Source organism: Aotus nancymaae, unplaced genomic scaffold (genome assembly GCF_030222135.1).
Source record: "Aotus nancymaae isolate 86718 unplaced genomic scaffold, 86718_ANA_hifiasm-v0.15.2.pri h1tg000016l, whole genome shotgun sequence".
NCBI classification, from domain to species: Eukaryota; Metazoa; Chordata; class Mammalia; order Primates; family Aotidae; genus Aotus; species Aotus nancymaae.
Genome location: NW_026988428.1, coordinates 52,383,379 through 52,390,426, shown reverse-complemented (window position 1 = coordinate 52,390,426; position 7,048 = coordinate 52,383,379). Strand labels below are relative to the sequence as shown.

The 7,048-nt window shown below is 44.4% G+C and overlaps 1 pseudogene; it reads right to left on the bottom strand.

Annotated features, from left to right (window-relative positions):
* Positions 1-2,156: 2,156 nt before the first annotated feature.
* LOC135275280 (probable ribosome biogenesis protein RLP24) lies at positions 2,157-3,271 on the bottom strand (annotated as a pseudogene).
* Between the last annotated feature and the right edge of the window lie 3,777 nt (positions 3,272-7,048).

Below are 7,048 nucleotides of genomic sequence, written 5' to 3'. Positions count from 1 at the left end.
CTTCCAGATCTTTGCTTGTGCTGTTCTCTGACATGCCTTCCCCTCAATTGCTCTCAGTTGAAACCTGGCACAGTCATCAAGTAAAGAAGGACATGTTTGCTTCCCCTTCTGCCATGATTCTAAGTTTCCTGAGGCCTCCCCAGCCCTGGGGAACTATGAGTCAATTAAACCTCTTTCCTTTATAAATTACCCAGTCTTGGGAAGTTCTTTTTTTTTTTTAATTAAAAAAATTATTTTTTAAATATAAAGACGGGATTTCACCATGTTGGTCAGGCTGGTCTTGAACTCCCGACCTCAGGTGATCCACCCTCCTTGGCCTCCAAAGTGCTTGGATTACAGGCGTGAGCCACCACGCCCAGCTGAGAAGTTCTTTATAACAGTGTGAGAACAGACTAATACAACACCTCAATCCTGACCTATAGAGTAACCTAGCTCCTGGGCTGAGAAGGGAGCAGGAACATCATCAAGTGGCTGCTCACCAGCGAGACCTCTTCTATTCAGGGAGCCTTTCTTGAGCCCCACCACTGGAATTAACCTCTTCCTTCCAGACCAGTTTGCTGGTGCCCCTAATTCAGTTTCCCAACCTCAGTTCTACTGACATTTGGGGCCGGATAATCTTTGTCATGGGGGCTGTGCTGTGCACTGTAGGATGCTGGGCAGTATCCCTGCTCTCCACCCATTAGACACTGTGGCACCCTCCTCAAGTTGCAACAACCAAAATATGTCTTCAGACATTGCCAGTGTCCCCTAGGGTGCTAAATCACCTCTATGGAGAACCACTGTCCTAAGCTACAATACTCACTGATAAATAGTTGAGTCTGTGTCTATCTTACCAGTAAAGCCTGGGGTCTCAAACTAAGTTGTCAGCAGCAGACAGATGGGTAACCCTGGTGTAGCAGGGACAAACTGGCCTTCTGATGTTGCAGCAAAGGGATCCATCACACTCAGCCAATGGTTATCATGCACTGTTGCTAGATCTGATTTTTCAAGACATTTTCTTTTTTTGTTTTTGTTTTAAATGGAGTCTCACTCTGTCGCTCAGGCTGGAGTGCAATGGCACAATCTCAGCTCACTGCAACTTCCGCTTCCCAGGTTTAAATGATTCTCCTGCCTCAGGCTTCCAAGCAGCTGGGACTACAGGCACCTGCCACCATGCCTGGGGAACTTTTCATATTTTTAGTAGAAATGGGGTTTCCACCATGATGGCCAGGATGGTCTCGAACTCCTGACTTCAGGTGATCTCCCCTCCTCAGCCTCCCAAAGTGCTGGAATTACAGGTGTGAGCCACCGTGCCTGGCTCAAAACATTTCCATGTATAATCTCCATGTTTTAAAAAAAAAAATGCTGGCAATGAATTCGATTCTAAAATAAAGGAACAACCAGAAGCCATGTGCCCCTGAAAGTCATCCATGGAATGACTCTCGCCCGTGGGCTGCCCATCTACAAATTCTCTCTAGAATGTGAGCTCTGCTCAGGCACCAAGGCAGCCTGCATGTTCACTAATTTGCAGCTCCTTAAATCTCCTATAAAATACCCAAGGGGCTATAGTGTTTCACCAGCTCCAGGAGTTGCAAAATCGGCATCTTAAAGTACAGTCATGAGCAGACAACTGGGGTCTGTTTACACATGTTGGGTGAGCCTCCCTTCCAGGGAGGATTATCCCCCAACCCCCACACCACAATCCATCACCCTCATGCTGAGGCCTGAGGCAACCCCCTGTGCCAGCTTCCCAGAGTCCCAGCTTCCCAGTGAGATCAAAGATCTTGGAAAGGGGTTTCCTGCCACCTGCACCAGTGAGGAAAAAGGTAATATGGGAGGAACTATAGGCCTTGGCGTTACTCTCAACCTGCCCGTTCACCAGTTCCCAGGCCAATCAGGCCAAAATGCTTCTGGTTTCCAGAAACAAAGACCCCTACTGCCCTAAGAAAATGGGTAGTTCTGGGCTGGGTGCAGTGGCTCATGCCTGTAATCCCAACACTTTGGGAGGCCAATGTGGGCGGATCATCTGAGGTCAGGAGTTTGAGACCAACCTGGCCAACATGGTGAAAACCCATCTCACTAAAAATACAAAGATTAGCTGGGCATGGTGGCACATGCCTGTAATTTCAACTACTCAGGAGGCTGAGGCAGGAGAATTGCTTGCACCCAGGAGGCGGAGGTTGCAGTGAGCCGAGATCTCACCACTGCACTCCAGACTGGCACCTGGCAACAGAACAAGACTCTGTCTCAAAAAAAAAAAAAAAAAAATCAATAATTTAGAGGTCTTAAGTCTCCAAAAGAGATTTTCAAATATAAATATATTGGCGGTTACAGACGAGATTTTTAGGAAACCTCTTCCATGCCTGCGTCCTGCCGTAACTGTTGTATCATCTTTTCTTCCAGCTGCTTTCCTTTGCCTGCAAGAGGGGTCAAGATGAGTTCTGCCTGACTTCCTTGATGTCCTGAACTTTCTGTAGTCCTTTATTTTTCTTTGATTTGTTCATTATAAATTTAGTCTGCAGTTGTTTGATCTTTGCATCTGTCTTCGCTGCATCAGTAATTTTATTCTTCAGTTCTTGCTGGTATTTGACAGGTTCATTTCTATATTTCTCAAATTCAAATGAATTATCCACTGTAAGCTCATTATTATCAGTTGCTTTACTGAATGCTTTAGTTCACCTAACCTTTCGAGAATTGCACTTCTAAAGTTTTTATGACATTTGGATTCACACAATCTGAACACCGTGCAGTAGCTGCAGATGAACACCGTGATGTGACCAGGGTAGATTGGCTCTAAAAGACACTAACACTTCTCAGTACGCATGCTGAGCTCGCATGGGCCTCCGCTGACCAAACATGGAGCTAGAGAGGAAGTCAAGAGGTATCTTGGAATTCCACATTCTGACCTTGTCATTCTTCAAGGAAAACGACGCATAATTTCTGGTTAATTCAGAAAAAACTTGCAATCTTTCCAGTTAGTTGTTTAACAATTCTGTTGATCAAATTTCTGAATTAATCTTTCTGAATTCAGGGGTTTCCAAAACTGGCCTTAAGCAAAAGTCTGAAGCCTAGGCTGGGCACCAAGTAACCCAGCCCAGGAAGACCTGAAGTGTCCTACAGCTGTTTTTCAACTTAGGGGAAACAACAGGTTCCACTAAATCCCGAAAAGATTTTTTTGTGTGAAAAAGGGCTTGATATACTAGGTTAGACTCCCAAGACAATTCCACATTTTACTCAGGAGGCTTTAAAAGTTTTGTCTTATGGGTAAATGGTAGCTGTTTTCACTGGTAGCATCATTACCCCCATCCCTTACTACAGTTTGTATAAAAGAGGCTGGAGAATAAGTACATTTTTACAGCTGGGTGGGGTAGCTTACACCTATAATCCTACCTAGCACTTCAGGAAGCCAAGACGGGAGGATCCCTTGAGTCCAGGAGTTCAAGAACAGCCTGGACAACATAAGGAGACCCTGTCTCTATAGTAACATCATGAAAACTTAAAGAAAAATTAAAGTAGCACATTTTTACTTATATAGCACCAAATATAAGAGCCATTTTCTTTAACCTAGAAAGAGTATTTTGGAGGGAGAAACTAAGGATCAAAAGGTTTAAGAATACCTAAAATGTGGGGCCAGGTGTCGTGCCTCATACCTGTAACCCCAGCACTTTGGGAGGCTGAGGTGGGTGGATCACTTGAGTCTAGGAGTTCAAGATCAGCCTGACCAACATGGTGAAACCCTGTCTCTACTAAAAATACAAAAAAAATCAGATGGTGTGGTGGTGCATGCCTGTAATCCCAGCTGCTCCAGAGGCTGAGGCAGGAGAATGACTTGAACCTGAGAGGCAGAGACTGTGAGATTGTGCCACTGCACTTCAGCCTGGGCAACAGAGTGAGACTCCATCTCAAAAAAAAAAAAAAAAAAAAAAAAAAACACCTAAATCTTTCAAACATTTTCCCTTTACATGAAAGGTACTAAATAAGTTACATTTAAATGTCATGAAGTGCATTTCCAATAGACACACAGTCAGTTTCTGTAACCCTTTAACTACTAGTCACAGGAATGCTAGCGACTTTGCTATGTCTAAGGTAAAATATACCACACAGCTCATTATTCAGTATTTCATGTTTTATACAAAATAGTCACCATGTACAGCATGAGGACTATAGTTAGTAATATATTGGTATACTGGATATTTACAAAGAGAGTAAATTTTTGGTATTTTTACTATACACACAAAAAAGGTAACTATTCAAGATAATGGATTACATGAATTTGCTTGACTGTAGTGGTCATTTCATTATTAATATGTGTGTCAAAACATCATGTTATATGTCTAGATTAACAGTCTCTCCTAAAGTAAAGAGTATACACACCCTTTTTTTCACCCATACCAACCTGAAAAATTATAAACTAAAAATGTATTCGGAGATGAATCCAAGATGGCCGATTAGGAGCAGCTCAGGATTTCAGCTCACAGCAAAAGAGCAGAGGGTGAGTGGATGCCGCATTTCCAGATGGATTTTTATTGCTCACAGACCAGGAGATTCCCAAGCAGAAGAGCCCGATGGGTCACCAGCGCAGCTGTTTTGGCCAGCACAGCGGGTCTCCACACAAAATACATGGGTCCAGGTGCCGTTTTAGCTGGTGATTGGAGCTCCTGGGAGACAGAGTCGCTCATTCAACTGATAAAAAAGGGGACTGAAACAGGGAGCCAGGCCAGGAGATTCCCGGGCAAAAAAGTGCCATGAATCTCAGCACGGCTGTTTCAGCCAGCTCAGTGGGTCACCACATGGGAAATCACACAGATCCTGGTGCCTTTTCAAGAGGTGACTGTGACACCTGGGAGACAGAGTCACCCATGCAAATAAAAAAAAAGGGGGGGTCTGAGGCAGGAAGCCAGGTGATCAGGCTCAGCTGGTCCCACCCCAATAAAAAAAGAGCAATCTGAATAGCTGTGGATTGAGAGTTTCACAGCAAGCACAGCTGAACCAGGGATGGTCCAGCTCTGTGGCGGAGGGGCTTCTGCCATTACTGAGACAGTACACTACTATGGAGGTAGTCCGCCATTGCCAAGGCAGCACACCATTACAGAGAGAGTCCTCCATTACAGAGGTGGACTGCCATTGCTGAGGCAGTTCTAACCATACCCGTACAAACAGGACTGCAGGGAAGTTCACACAGCAGCTGGACAGAGCCCACAGCAGCTCAGCAAAGCCTCTGCAGACAGACTGTGACTAGCCTGCCTCCTCGCTGGGCAGGGCAGCCCTGAAAAAAGGCAGCAGCATGACAGAAACTTATAAATAAAGCCCTAACTCCCTGGGACAGAGCACCTGGGGGGGGAAAGAAGGCATTTATGAGTTCTGCTGCAGCAGACTTAAACATACCTACCCAGCAGCTCTGAATGAACAACGGAGCTCACAGCTCAGCACTTGAGCACCTATAAACAACAGACTGTCTCCTCAAGCAGCTCCCTGACCCCCTATATATCCAAAGAGTCACCTCATAAAGGAAAGCTCAGACTGACATCTGGCGGGTGTCCTTCTGGGACAAAGACAGCAGAAGAAGAAACTGGCAGCAACCCTTACTGTTCTGCAGCTGCTACAGGTGATCCCCAGGCAAGCAGGGCCTGGAGTGGACCTCAGCAGTCCTACAGCAGAGGGGCCTGACTCTTAGAAGGAAAACTAAGAAACAGAAAGAAATAACTTCTTCATCAACAAACTGGATGTCCACTCAGAGACCCAGTCTGAAAGTCAACAACTACAAAGATGACAAGTGGATAAATCCACAAAGATGGGAAGAAACCAGCACAAAAAGGATGAAAACACCCAAAACCAGAACGCCTCACCTCCTACAAGGGATCACAACTCCTCACCAGCGAGAGAACAAGGCTGGATGAAGAATGAGTGTGATGAATTGACAGAAACAGGCATCAGAAGGTGGTTAATAAGAAACTTCTGTGAGCTAAAAGAACATGTACTAACCCAATGCAAAGAAATTAAGATCCTTGAAAAAAGATTTGACAAAAATGCTAATGAGAATAAACGGCTTAGAGAGGAATATAAGTGAATTGATGGAACTGAAAAACACAACATGAGAACTTCGCGAAGCATAGAAAAGTTTCAAGAGCCGAAGTGACCAAGCAGAAGAAGGGATATCGGAGGTCGAAGACCAACTCAATGAAATAAAACAAGAAGGCAAGATTAGAGAAAAAAGGGTAAAAAGGAATGAACAAAGCCTCCAAGAAATATGAGATTATGTGAAAAGACCTAATCTACATTTGATAGGTGTACCTGAAAGTGATGGAGAGAGTGAATCCAAGCTGGAAAATACTCTTGAGGATATTATCCAGGAAAACTTCCCCAACCTAGCAAGGTAGGCCAATATTCAAGTCCAGGAAATACAGAGAACACCACAAAGATATTCCTGAAGAAGAGCAACCCCAGGCACATAATCTTCACATTCACCAGGGTTGAGATGAAGGAGAAAATGCTAAGGGCAGCCAGAGAGAAAGGTCGGGTTACCCACAAAGGGAAGCCCATCAGACTCACAGAAGATCTCTCAGCAGAAACCCTACAAGCCAGAAGAGCGTGGGGGCCAATATTCAACATCCTTAAAGAAAAGAACTTTCAACCCAGTATTTCATATCCAGCCAAACTAAGCTTCATAAACAAAGGAGAATAAAATTATTTACTAACAAGCAAGTACTCAGAGATTTCATTACCACCAGGCCTGCTTTACAAGAGCTCCTGAAAGAAGCACTAAACATAGAAAGGATCAACCAGTACCAGCCACTCCAAACACATACAAAATGGTAAAGAGCATCGACACAATGAAGAAATTGCATCAACTAACAGGCAAAACAGCCAGCTAGCATCAAAATGGCAGGATCAAATTCACACATAACAATATTAACCCTAAATGTAAATGGGCTAAACACCCCAATCAAAAGACACAGACTGGCAAATTGGATAAAAAGCCAAACCCATCGGTGTGCTGTATCCAGGAAACCCATCTCACATGCAAGGATACACAAAGGCTCAAAATAAAGGGGTGGAGGAAGATTTACCA